General features: G+C 40.9%; 1 protein-coding gene across 1 annotated transcript in view; it reads right to left on the bottom strand.

The window, feature by feature from the left end:
• GSDME (gasdermin E) overlaps window positions 1-12,455 on the bottom strand; it is a 62,760-nt gene that overhangs the window by 44,125 nt on the left and 6,180 nt on the right. The gene's annotated exons all lie outside the window — the stretch shown is intronic.

Genomic DNA, 12,455 nt, shown 5'->3' with positions numbered 1-12,455 from the left:
GAAACATGAACAAGAGAGGAAGGGAAGAAAGAAGACCTACAAAAATAAATCCAAGCAATTAATAAAATACTATTAGGAACATACATATTGATAATTATCTTAAATTTAAATGAACTAAATTATCCAACCGAAAGAGACAGACCAGATGAATGTATACAGAAACTAGACCTATATATAAGAGAACCACTTCAGATCTAGGGACACAAACACCGAAGATGAGATAGAAAATGTATTCTATTTAAATGGCAATCCAAAAAAAGCTGAAGTAGCAATACTCAGAAAAAAACAGACTTTAAATTACTGTAACAAGAGACAAGGAAAGACACTACGTAATGATCAAGGGATTAATCCAAAAAGAGGATGTAACAATTGTAAATATATATGCACCCAACACAGGAGCACGTCAATATGTATGCCAAATGCTAACAGCCATAAAAGGGGAAATAAAGAGTAACACAATAATAATGAAGGACTTTAACACCCCATTTACACCAGTGAACTGATCATTCAGACTGAAGATCAATAAGGAAACACAGACCTTAAATGACACAATAGGCCAGATGAACTTAATTAGTATTTATAGAACATTCCATCCAAAACAGCACTTTCTTCTCAAGTGCACATGGAACATTCTCCAGAACAGATCACATCTTGGGCCTCAAATCAAGTGCCAAAAAATTTAACAAAACTGAAATCATATCAAGCTTCTTTTCTGACCACAACACTATGAGAATAAAAATCAACAAGAAAAAAAAGCTGTTTAAAAAAAAAAACCCCACAAACGTGTGGAGGCTAAACAATATGTTACTAAACAATCAATGGAGAAATCAAAGAGGAAATTTAAAAAAATATCTAGAGACAAATGACAACAAAAACAGGATGATCCAAAACCTATGGGGGCATGGCAAAAGCAGCTCTAAGAGGGGAGCTTATAGCTTCCAACAAACCAAAACTTCCAACAGACCAGAAGTCCATTACCTCAGGAAACAAGAACAAACACAAATAAACAACCTAACCTTACACCTAAAGCAACTAGAGAAAGGAGAACAAACAAAAACCAAAGTTAGCAGAAGGAAAGAAACCATAAAGATCAAGCAGAAATAAATAAAATAGAGAGATGAAGAAAACAATAGAAAAGATCAATGAAACTAAAAGCTGGTTCTTTGAAGAGAGAGAGAAAATGGATAAACCTTTAACCACTCACCAAGGGAAAAAAAAAAAAAGAGGGCTCAAATCAATAAAATTAGAAATGAAAAAGGAGAAGTTACAATGGACACCACAGAAATATACAGGATCATACAGTTCAACAAGCAACATATAGTTCAATAAAATGGAAAACCTAGAAGAAATGGAAAATTCTTAGAACAGCAAAACCTCCCAAGACTGAAACAAGAAGAAATAGAAAATACAAACAGACCAACTACAAGTACTGAAATTGAAACTGTGATTTTAAAAGTTCCAACAAAAGTCCAAGAATAGACGGCTTCAAACGAATTCTATCAAACATTTAGAGAAAAGTTAACACTTATCCTTTTGAAATTCTTTAAAAAAAAAAAGAAAAACTGTAGAGGAAGGAACACTCCCAGCTTCATTCTATGAGGCCAGCATCATCCTGATACCAAAGCCAAATAAAGATAACAAAAAGAAAGAGAAGAAAATTACAGGCCAATATAGAAGAACATAGAAGCAAAATTCTTAAAATACTAGCAAACCAAATCCAACCATATATTAAAAGGATCATACACCATGATCAAGTGGGATTTATCCCAAGGATGCATGGATTCTTCAATGCAAGCAAATGAATCAATATGATATTCCATATTAACAAACTGAAGAATAAAAACCATATGATTTTTGTTTATGGTGTCGCAAAGTATCCTAATTTCATTCTTTTACATGTGCTGTCCAGTTTTCCCAGCACCACTCATTAAAGAGGCTATCTTTGCCCTTTGCCCTTCTTGCTCCTTTGTCAAAAATAAGGAACACTTCCAAATACCACACACAGAGATAAACTCTAAATGGATTAAAGACCTAAATGTAGGACCAGAAACTATAAAACTCTTAGAGGAAAACATAGGCAGAGCACTCTATGATATAAATCACAGCAAGATCCTCTATGACCCACCTCCTAGAGTAATGGAAATAAAAACAAAAATAAACAAGTCAGACCTAATTAAATTGAAAAGCTTTTGCACAGCAAAGGAAAACTATAAACAAGGTGAAAAGACAACCTTCAGAATGAGAAAATAATAGCAAATGAAACAACTGAGAAAGGATTAATCTCCAAAATATACAATCATACAAGTCATACAAGTCAATCCCAGAAAAACAAACAATCCAATCAAAAAGTAGGCAAAAGACCTAAAAAGACATTTCTCCAAAGAAGAGACACAGATGGCTAACAAACACATGAAAAGATGCTTAACATCGCTCATTATTAGAGAAACGCAAATCAAAACTACAATGAGATATCACCTCACACTGGTCAGAATGGCCATCATTAAAAAGTCTACAAACAATAAATGTTGGAGAGGATGTGGAGAAAAGGGAACCCCCTTGCACTGTTGATGGGAATGTAAATTGATACAGCCACTATGGAAGACAGTATGGAGATTCCTTAAACATTTAGGAATAAAACCACCATATGACCCAGCAATCCCACTCCTAGGCATATACACTGAGGAAACCAAAATTGAAAAGACACATGTACCCCAATGCAGCACTATTTACAATAGCTAGGACATGGAAGGAACCTAGATGTCCGTCAAGGGATAAAGAAGTGGTGGTACATATATAAAACGGAATATTACTCAGCCATAAAAAGGAATGCATTTGAGTCAGGTCTAATGAGGTGAATGAACCTAAAGCCTATTACACAGAGTGAAGTAAGTCAGAAAGAGAAAAACGAATATTGTATACTAACGCATATATATAGAATCTAGAAAGATGGTTCAGTTCAGTTCAGTTCATGTCAGTGCAGTTCGCTCAGTCTTGTCTGACTCTTTGCGACCCCATGAATCGCAGCACGCCAGGCCTCCCTGTCCATCACCAACTCCCGGAGTTCACCCAAACCCATGTCCATCAAGTCGGTGATGCCATCCAGCCATCTCATCCTCTGTCGTTCCCTTCTCCTCCTGCCCCCAATCCCTCCCAGCATCAGGGTCTTTTCCAATGAGTCAACTCTTCCCATGAGGTGGCCAAAGTATTGGAGTTTCAGCTTTAGCATCAGTCCTTCCAATGAACACCCAGGACTGGTCTTCTTTAGGATGGACTGGTTGGATCTCCTTGCAGTCCAAGGGACTCTCAAGAGCCTTCTCCAACACCACAGTTCAAAAGCATCAATTCTTCAGTGCTCAGCCTTCTTCACAGTCCAACTCTCACATCCATACATGACCACTGGAAAAACCACAGCCTTGACTAGACGGACCTTTGTTGGCAAAGGAATGTCTCTGCTTTTCAATATGCTATCTAGGTTGGTCATAACTTTTCTTCTAAGGAGTAAGCGTCTTTTAATTTCATGGCTGCAATCACCATCTGCAGTGATTTTGGAGCCCCAAAAAATAAGGCCTAACACTGTTTCCCCATCTATTTCCCATGAAGTGATGGGACCAGATGCCATGATCTTAGTTTTCTAAATGTTGAGCTTTAAGGCAACTTTTTCACTCTCCTCTTTCACTTTCATCAAGAGGCTTTTTAGCTCCTCTTCACTTTCTGCCATAAAGGTGGTGTCATCTGCATATCTGAGGTTATTGATATTTCTCCTGGCAATCTTGATTCCAGCTTGTGCTTCCTCCAGCCCAGCGTTTCTCATGAAAGATGGTACTGATGAAATTATTTTCAAGACAACAAAGGAGACACAGACGCAAAGAACAGACTTATGGACCCAGTACCGGGGGAGGGAGGAGGGGGTGGGATGTATGGAGAGAGAAATATGAAAACATACATTATCATATGTAAATAGATAGCCAATGGGAATTTGATGTTTGACTCTGGGAACTCAAACCAGGGCTTTGGAACAACCTAGAGGGGTGGGACGGGGTCAGGGGTGGGATGGGGTGAGGGGTGGGAGGGAGGTTCAAATGGGAGGGGACATATGTGTGCCAACAATGATTCCTGTTGACGTTTGGCAGAAACAAACACAATACTGTAAAGCAATTAAAAATACATTTTTAAAAAACACACGATCATCTCAATAGATGCAGAAAAAGCTTCTGACAAAATTCAAACCCATTTATGATTTTAAAAGACCCTCCAGAAAGTGGGCATGGAGGGAAGCTAATTCAAAATAATAAAGAACATTTAGGACAAACCCGCAGCTAACATCATTCTCAGTGGTGAAACACTTCAGGCATTTCCTCCAAGATCAAGAACAAGACAAGGATGTCTACTCTCACCACTTTCACTCAATATAGTTTCCGAAGTCCTAGCAATCAGAGCAGAACAGGAAATAACAGGAATCCAAGTTGGAAAAGAAGTAAAGCTCAGTGTCTGCAGATGACGTAATACTATGCACAGAAAATCCTAAAACACTACCAGGAAACTACTAGAGCGCATCACTGAACTTGGTAAAGTTGCAGGACACAGAATATATCGAACTCTGCTGCATTTCTACCACTAACACCAAAAGGTCGGAAAAAGAAACTAAGGAAACAAACACATTCACCACATCAAAAGGAATAAAATACACAGGAATAAACCTACCTACGGACACAAAAGACTTGTACTCAGACAACTAAAAGATGCTGATGAAAGAAATCGAATTATGACACAAACAGATGGAAAGATATACGCTGTTCCTGGACTGGAAGAAACAATATTTTCAAAACAACTACAATATCCAAGGCTAGCTACATATTCAATGAATCCCTATCAAATTACCAATGGCATTTTTCACAGAACTAGAACAAAATTTTTTAAAATCTGAATGGAGACACAAAAGATCCCAAATAGCCAAAGCAATCTTGAGAAAGAAAAACAGGGCCAGAGGAATCTGGCTCCCTGACTTCAGACTTGACTACAAAGCTACAGTCATCAAAACACTATAGTACTAGCACATAAAACAGAAATACAGATCTATGGAACAGCATACAAAGTCCGGAGATAAACCCACACACCTATGGTCAACTAATCTGTGACAAAGAGGCAAGAACATTCAATGAAGAAATGACAGTCTCTTCAGTAAAAGTGGTGCTGGGAAAACTGCACAGCTACACATAAAAAATGAAATTAGAACATACCCTAACACTATACACAAAAATAAACGGACCTAAATGTAAGGCCAAGTACTATAAAACTCTTAGATGACAACATAGGCAGAACACTCTCTGGCATAAATTGCAGCAGTATCTTTGGAAATATCATTGCAATTGCACTCAGGACAGCTATCACAGTAGCTTTAGAGGTCATGTGTAGGCCATAATAAATAGTAGAATTTAAATTCCCTGTAGCACAGACAGTAAAGAACCTGCCTGCAATGCAGGAGACTTGGGTTCCATCCCTGGGTCAGGGAGATGCTCTGGAAAAGGGAATGACAATCCACTCCAGTATTCTCGCCTGGAGAACCCCATGGACAGAGGAGCCTGGCGGGCTACACAGCCCATGGCGTCACAAAGAGTCGGACACGACTGAGCGACTAACACTACCGCTACACTTGTGTGTAAAACTTGTGGAATTTGTATTCAGATATAAAAAGACTATTTGGATATAATTTTTAAAGTCTTTATATAATTATGAAGGTTTATCACTGCCATACACATTGCTTGCATGATATATTAATTTCATATAGTTTACAAGTTGGGATGCTTAATGAAGAACCAAACTTCTAATTAGTATGTATTCATGGAAAAATGTAATCTTTTTTTTAACCAAAATTTGCTTTACAGTACACCAAAGAGTGAGAGTGGATGTGACTGTACAGTTATAGCCATCCCTCCTTGAACCCAAAACAGTCAGGAAAGCACACATGGCACCATCTCTGTAAATCAGCTGGAACCAAGGCTCCGAATGCAAGAAGGAACTGATGTGTGCACTCAAGTCCACTCACTTCTACATTTAGTCCACAGAAAGCTCTTAAAGAACCTCTAGTTCGGCTAGTCCACCTACAGTTGGAGAAACCGAGGCCAGGGCCAGAAGTGACCCTGACTTCAGGGTCTGCAGAAGTTATTTACCAGGAGTAAACTTTAAACACTAGGAGATTAGTGGCAGAGATGGAATGGGTGTGGCAATTATACTTAAAGCATCCATAAATAGCAGCTGACAATAGATGACAAGGAGGAAAGACTAATGAGTTTATCATAGAATAAATAATACTCGGTCTTAAGAATAAAACATGAAGCTGAGTCATTATGGAAAGGTCTTACACTGTTTTCCATCAAAAATGTTTTACAATAAACTAGAGCTCTCATTCAAAGGGGTCATCTCCAACATCTGGAAAGTAAGTCCTGTGGTCCTAGGGATAGCCTTTATGCCCAACAATGCTGGATAACTGTTATATATGCGTGTACCTGGGTTTTTTTTTTAATGCTAGATGAAGCTTGTTTTTGAGATGTACACACATCTCACAGACAATTAAACAACTACTCTGAATTCCGAGGACTAAAATAACTTGTACACAGATGACAACTTATCTAAATGACCTGAAATAAAAATGACTGCAAATGAACCCTCAAGAACATACAGTACTTAAGCATTACTAATCACCACTCCCAAGGCCGTGCATGTATCAAACAGCCAGTCTTATCAACATGATGATGCTGTGGGAGTCCAAAGACAAGCAGACTATGTAGATAAGAATTTATTATTCCAACATGAAGTAACAAGAATGTTACGTTGACATGATCTCCATCCTATGGTCAAGTCCTCGTCTTTCCTCCCCCTGTAGCTCAACTTTACCTCTTAGCAACAGAACAAGGAAGAGGTGACTCTGTGATAAGACACATTTTCCATCTCTAGACTTTAAATGTATTCCCAGTGTTGCCCCTTCCCTTCTCCCTTCCACACAGGCCATTGCTTCCCCATCACCTGTACAAAGAATATCTAAACTCTCCCAAGATGATCTCATGCCTTCGTGCAGGCACCTCCAGGTGGGTGGACCAGCTGTTCATATGTGCTTGCTCAGGCTGTTCATAGGTGCCTGGAACACTGCACCCCCTAAGTACCCTCACTGGGGACCTGGGTTCATGCCTCTGCCTTTCCATCTTCTGTTAGAATTTTAACTACTTTTATCTCAGTCAACTCCTTTGCTTCAGAGTCACTTCAGGAATGATATAGAGGAAAGAACCGGAGTTTTGGAGTCAGAAAATCCTGGGATGAATCCCAGCTGCAGCACCCAAATTGAGCTCTGGGACTGAGAACAAGTCACTTCTCCTCCCTGAGTCTTAGATCCTCAGGCCTAAAAGGAGACGGCTGTGTAGAGGAAAGGAGATGATGCCCATAAAGTGCCCAGCACACAGTAGCTGGTCAGCAGACACTTCCCCCTCCCTCTCTCCCTGTCTCCCCACTTACAACTTCTGGTCTTAGCCTCTTTTTCTGAGAATATTTTCTCCCATCTCTACTCACTGACTTCTCCCCCATATGCTTCCTATTGGCACAATCTTCTACACCTGAATCACGATGAGCGAGAAACCTATATTGGGAAATGTGATTATAAGCATGCCAAACTGGATCTTCAAACAGAAATAACAAGACTGAAATAGAAACACACTATAGAGGGCTGACTAAAGACAGGGACCACCAGCTCTTCTGCCCTTCTTCCCCCTTATTTGCCAGACTTAGCAAATAAAAATATAAGACCCCAAGTTAAATTTCATTTTCGGATAAACAGAAAATATTTTTCTAGTATGCCCCCAGTAGGTATTGCAGTAGAGACGGAAAATACCTCTTTACCAAAGAAGAAAATCAGTAGAGAAAAGACAATTAAGGTCATGACTATCAGAGAAAGAGGTTGCTGTCCCTTCCACCTCATGTCACCAGAGAGAGCTTAAAGTTCTTTGAGAAAGGGAATTCCTGCCCCCAAGTCCTAACTCAGTGGAGTCCTGGAGTTCTAGAAAGTGCCATGAGGCAATAGTCAAATAACAACCACTGTCCTTCAACTCCATTAAACATCAGAGCTTAGTGGAAAGGTGGATAGGTTCTGAAGACCTCAGTTGCTCAAGCATCCTCATTATCTGTACAAATTCTGCCCACCAAATGATTGATACATGAGTTTTATGGTAATTTTTATTGATTTTTAAACAGTATTTTATTCAATGAGCAAACATATTTCATATAATCCTAAAAACACTGGAAAAGAGATAAGCTACCTCTACACGAGTAAATTTTTTCAATATATTTGGGTTGGCATTTTCTGTTTTAAAAAGGGTGATAAACTAAACAAGAAAATGCACATATGTTTCTGTACAAATGGATATATCATCTCCCATCAGGATTACTATAATAGCCGCTCAATTACAAATATCTCTTATCAGGACTATTGCAATAACCTCTCAGTAGGACTCCTGGCGTCTGGCCATTCAGTCTCTCTTCAGCTGCCAGAATGATCCTCCTAAAACATACGTTAGATCCTGTCACTTCTCTTCTCAAAGTCTTCCAGTGTCTTCCTACCTCACCCAGGAAAAGAAAAGTGAAAGTTGCTCGGTCGCGTCCAACCCTTTGCAACCCTGTGGACTGTCACCCGCCAGGTCCTCTGTCCGTGGAATTCTCTAGGCCAGAACACTGGAGTGGGTAGCTGTTCCTTTCTCCATGGGACTTGCCAACCCAGGGACCAAACCCAGGTCTCCCACATTGCAGGCAATTCTTTACCGTTGAGCCACAAGGGAAGTTCTGAGCGAGAGTTACAAGTCTTTTCAGTGGCCTGCAAGGTCCTACCGGGCCACTCTGACCTCACCTGCTCCTGCCCAGATTCCTCAGCTCCAGCCACACCACCTCTGCCTACAACTATCTTACCCAAGACACCTTTACACTCACTCCCATCCCCAACTTCAAGTCTTTTCTCTGATGCCAATTTCCCCAGGATGCCTTCTTTGGCCACTTTTTCAAGTCATAACCCCCATTCCTGGCATCCTCTATCTCCCTTCTCTGCTAAATTTTTCTCCATTCTGGTGAGCCCCATCAATGTACTATATATATCACTTAGTTACATGTTGTCTCTCTCTCTCCCCAGAATAAAGGGCAGAAATGCTGGGGTTTTGTTCACTTCAGAATCCCCAAGATGAAGAACAGTATGTAGTAGGCATTCATTCAGCAGTTACTTGAGGAATGTTGAAGAAACACAAGGTAAAAATAATAATGTATTATCATTTTGAAACAGATGTGAGAGTTGGACCATAAGGAAGGTTCAGTGCTGAAAACCTGATACTGTTGAATTGTGGTGCTGGAATCTTGAGAGTCCCTTGGACAGCAAGGAGATCAAACCAGTCAACCCTGAATATTCATTGGAAGGACTGATGCTAAAGCTGAAGCTCCAATACTTTGGCCCCTGATGTGAAAAGCCAACTCGCTGGAAAAGACCCTGATGCTGGGACAGTTGAAGGCAAAAGGAGAAGAGGGTGGCAGAGGATGAGATGGTTGGATGGCATCACCAATTCAACGGACATGAACTTGGGCAAACTCTAGGAGACAGCAACGGACGGGCAGGCCTGGTGTGCTGCAGACCATGGGGTTGCAAAGAGTCAGACACAAATTAGTGCCTAAATATCAACAAATCATTTTGAAATAGGAGGGAAGAGAGCAGGGCACAACCTTTGAAAAAATGACATAGCCAGAAGACACGACATAAACTGATTAGAACCAAGTGGGTCCAAAATGGTGGACTAGTCGACTTCCACTAGACCTTCAGCCTCAGTGTACACTCATTCTAAAACATCAAGCTGGCAAAATGACATCCACAGGCACCATGACAGACCCAAGGCCAACCAAAGACCAAAAAGAGGGCTGTGGCCCAACTCTTAGAAATCTCTGCCACTTCCCCAAAGCAGCTGGAATAATCTCCCACTTACTAGCCCATGAAATTACGCAGCTCATAAAGGCTAACCACACCATATTTTGACACAGCTTTTGCCTGAGATGGCCCACAATGTCTGTGGAGTGTATTTCTCTCCAAATTCACTTCTTACCTATCACTTTCTCTCACTGAATTCTTTGTGATGAGACACCAAGAACCTGACCTTCATTAAGTCCTAAAAACAGGTGTGTGATCTCAGTTGGAACATTATGGGTTTTGGCCGGGTTCAAGTCCCAATCCGAGTTACAGGTTTCAGTTTTACTGGAATAAATTGTATTTACTGAAATCTAAACAATGTGGAATTGTCTTCAAGATTTCAGAGTTAAAAACCAGCTCTTCCCCTGAAGTACCTCACCTGCTTTCTTCTTTCCCTAATCAGAAAATCATAAAGAGCCAGAGAGAGGAGTGTGGTTTTCCCACTTCTGATCGTAATATTCTGAAATGTAGAACAGAGCGGTCTCACTGTTGGTATTTTATAAATCATATGATTCTTTACAAGTACACATTTGCCTGAAGTAACATCCTTGTAAAGTGTTTCCCAAGTGTCCCCTCTCGGGCTAAGAACAGTGAAAGTCCAGACTAATGGATGAACTGCTCATCACATTTCAGGGATGGGCATTCAGTAATGTTTGCTGATTTGTCTCTGTTTAGCAGGACATTGCTGGCAAAAATGTTCTATTTGGCCTCAAGAGAAACATTTTGCATTTGTAAAATCCTTTTTATTACGAATATTTTTCTTTTTATTTCTCTTTTTCTCTTCCTTTTCTCTTTTCCTTTTTTTTTGCTTGGGTGAGCCCCGCCCCCCCCCCCCCCCCCCCCCCACCGCCCCGAGAGGGTTTTCTGCAAGGAGCAGGCTCCGTTTTAAAAGCTCTTTTGCTCAAAAATATTCTCCCTATCCTTTTCGACCTTAAACAATGTTCTGGGAGGCTTTGGATATAAAGTGGGGAGTTCTTAAGCCCTGGGGAGGCGCAAGCAGAGGTTGCAGTGGTCGCCTTAAATAAGATAACTTTTTAAAGGTTTGGTTTGTGTAGAGGGGGAGGGGGCTCTCCAGGGCGCTCGGCCGCTGGGTCCTGTAAGCACTCTCCTTCCTCTGCAGAAGAGTACAGTCTCCCTCGTTTTCTTTGCCAATGGCAGAAAATATGATCTGCGTAGAAGGTGGAGACCCACTACCATCCACCGCTATAGCCTCTCCCATAGTCTATCTAACAGCCTCATGACGGGGGTCCAGAACATTTGTAATCATATTCCACAGAGCAAAAGCATTTACATGCCCATGCAAAATATAATAAGTTTTTAGCTGTTTTCCTAGCTTCACCCAAGTATCTAAAATCCCTTTTCTGGAAACCAAGGACATTGCTCTTGTAACACTAGCCTTTTTATCTTTATTTTATCTTTTGTTTAACAGTCGCTAAATTACTTCTATAAAGTGTTGTCATTCTTTTGACTCATTGTTACCCATGTCAGAAAATTAAGATTTATAGAAAAGCCTGCCTTGACAAGAAGGTTTTACCTTAGCCAAGGGGGGTTTTTAACCCGAAGAAAGCAGGTTTCTTTCAACCTCTAGAGAACCAGGTTTCTCTTAAACCCTTCAACACTTCCCACTCCTACTCACCCTGTCTATCCTACAGGGGGGTCCGCGGCACCCTGAATGGGGTCCTATCCGTCCTGAACACTTAACACTGGGGGAGTAACCGAAAGTACTGGGGGGGGGGCGGTGATTAAATCACTCCGGGGGGAGCAACAGAGTGCTCCGGGGGGAGCTTCTGCTCCGAGGAGCCTACCTTCGAATAGCCTGTTCCGGGTGCCACTTGCCGGGGTCCAGCCCCGGTGGATCCAGGGAATTCGAAGCGTAGACAAAGTCGGCGAGGAAAACTTATTTATTTATTAATATAAGATTAGATTAGGAAGAAATAGTGTAGTAGGAAGATTAAGTGGAGAGAAGAGGCTGATTAACTTGGGTTACATGGAAAACCAATAAAGTTCCAGACAAGGAGCTTGCACCATCTACGTTAGGCCGCCGGCGCCCGTTTGAATATCGGAGAGTGCCCCGCCTTGGGCTCTCTCTCTTACGGATCTTAAAAGCCGGGACAAGTAAGTAGACATAGTGAGCCTCCGCGTCCCAGATGGGAATTCAGCCTGAAATTAGAGTAAAGAGGAGACACGGGGGAAACCAGTCCAGCGACTGGCTCTCCTTCTATTGTCCTTCAAGACCTTTTATACTTTCGATTATACATAGAGATCAATGGGTAATACAAAATTATGTAGCGTTCGCAGCCCAGACTTTCTGTATATCTTTTTGTATACAAAAGGTCTCAGGTGATTTACATTATCTTCTGGCCAAGAGGCTTGTTAACACTTTTTGGCTCTCTTCCTCAATGAATGTTAATTTCGTTTCCCCCTAAGTGTTTTTCTTTAATCTGCATCTCCTTAAAGCATTAAAGTTACATCTCTATAG

The sequence above is a fragment of the Budorcas taxicolor genome, chromosome 4 (assembly GCF_023091745.1).
Source record: "Budorcas taxicolor isolate Tak-1 chromosome 4, Takin1.1, whole genome shotgun sequence".
Classification (NCBI taxonomy): domain Eukaryota; kingdom Metazoa; phylum Chordata; class Mammalia; order Artiodactyla; family Bovidae; genus Budorcas; species Budorcas taxicolor.
Note: the sequence above shows the minus strand (reverse complement) of the source record. Positions and strands in the feature narration are given on the sequence as shown.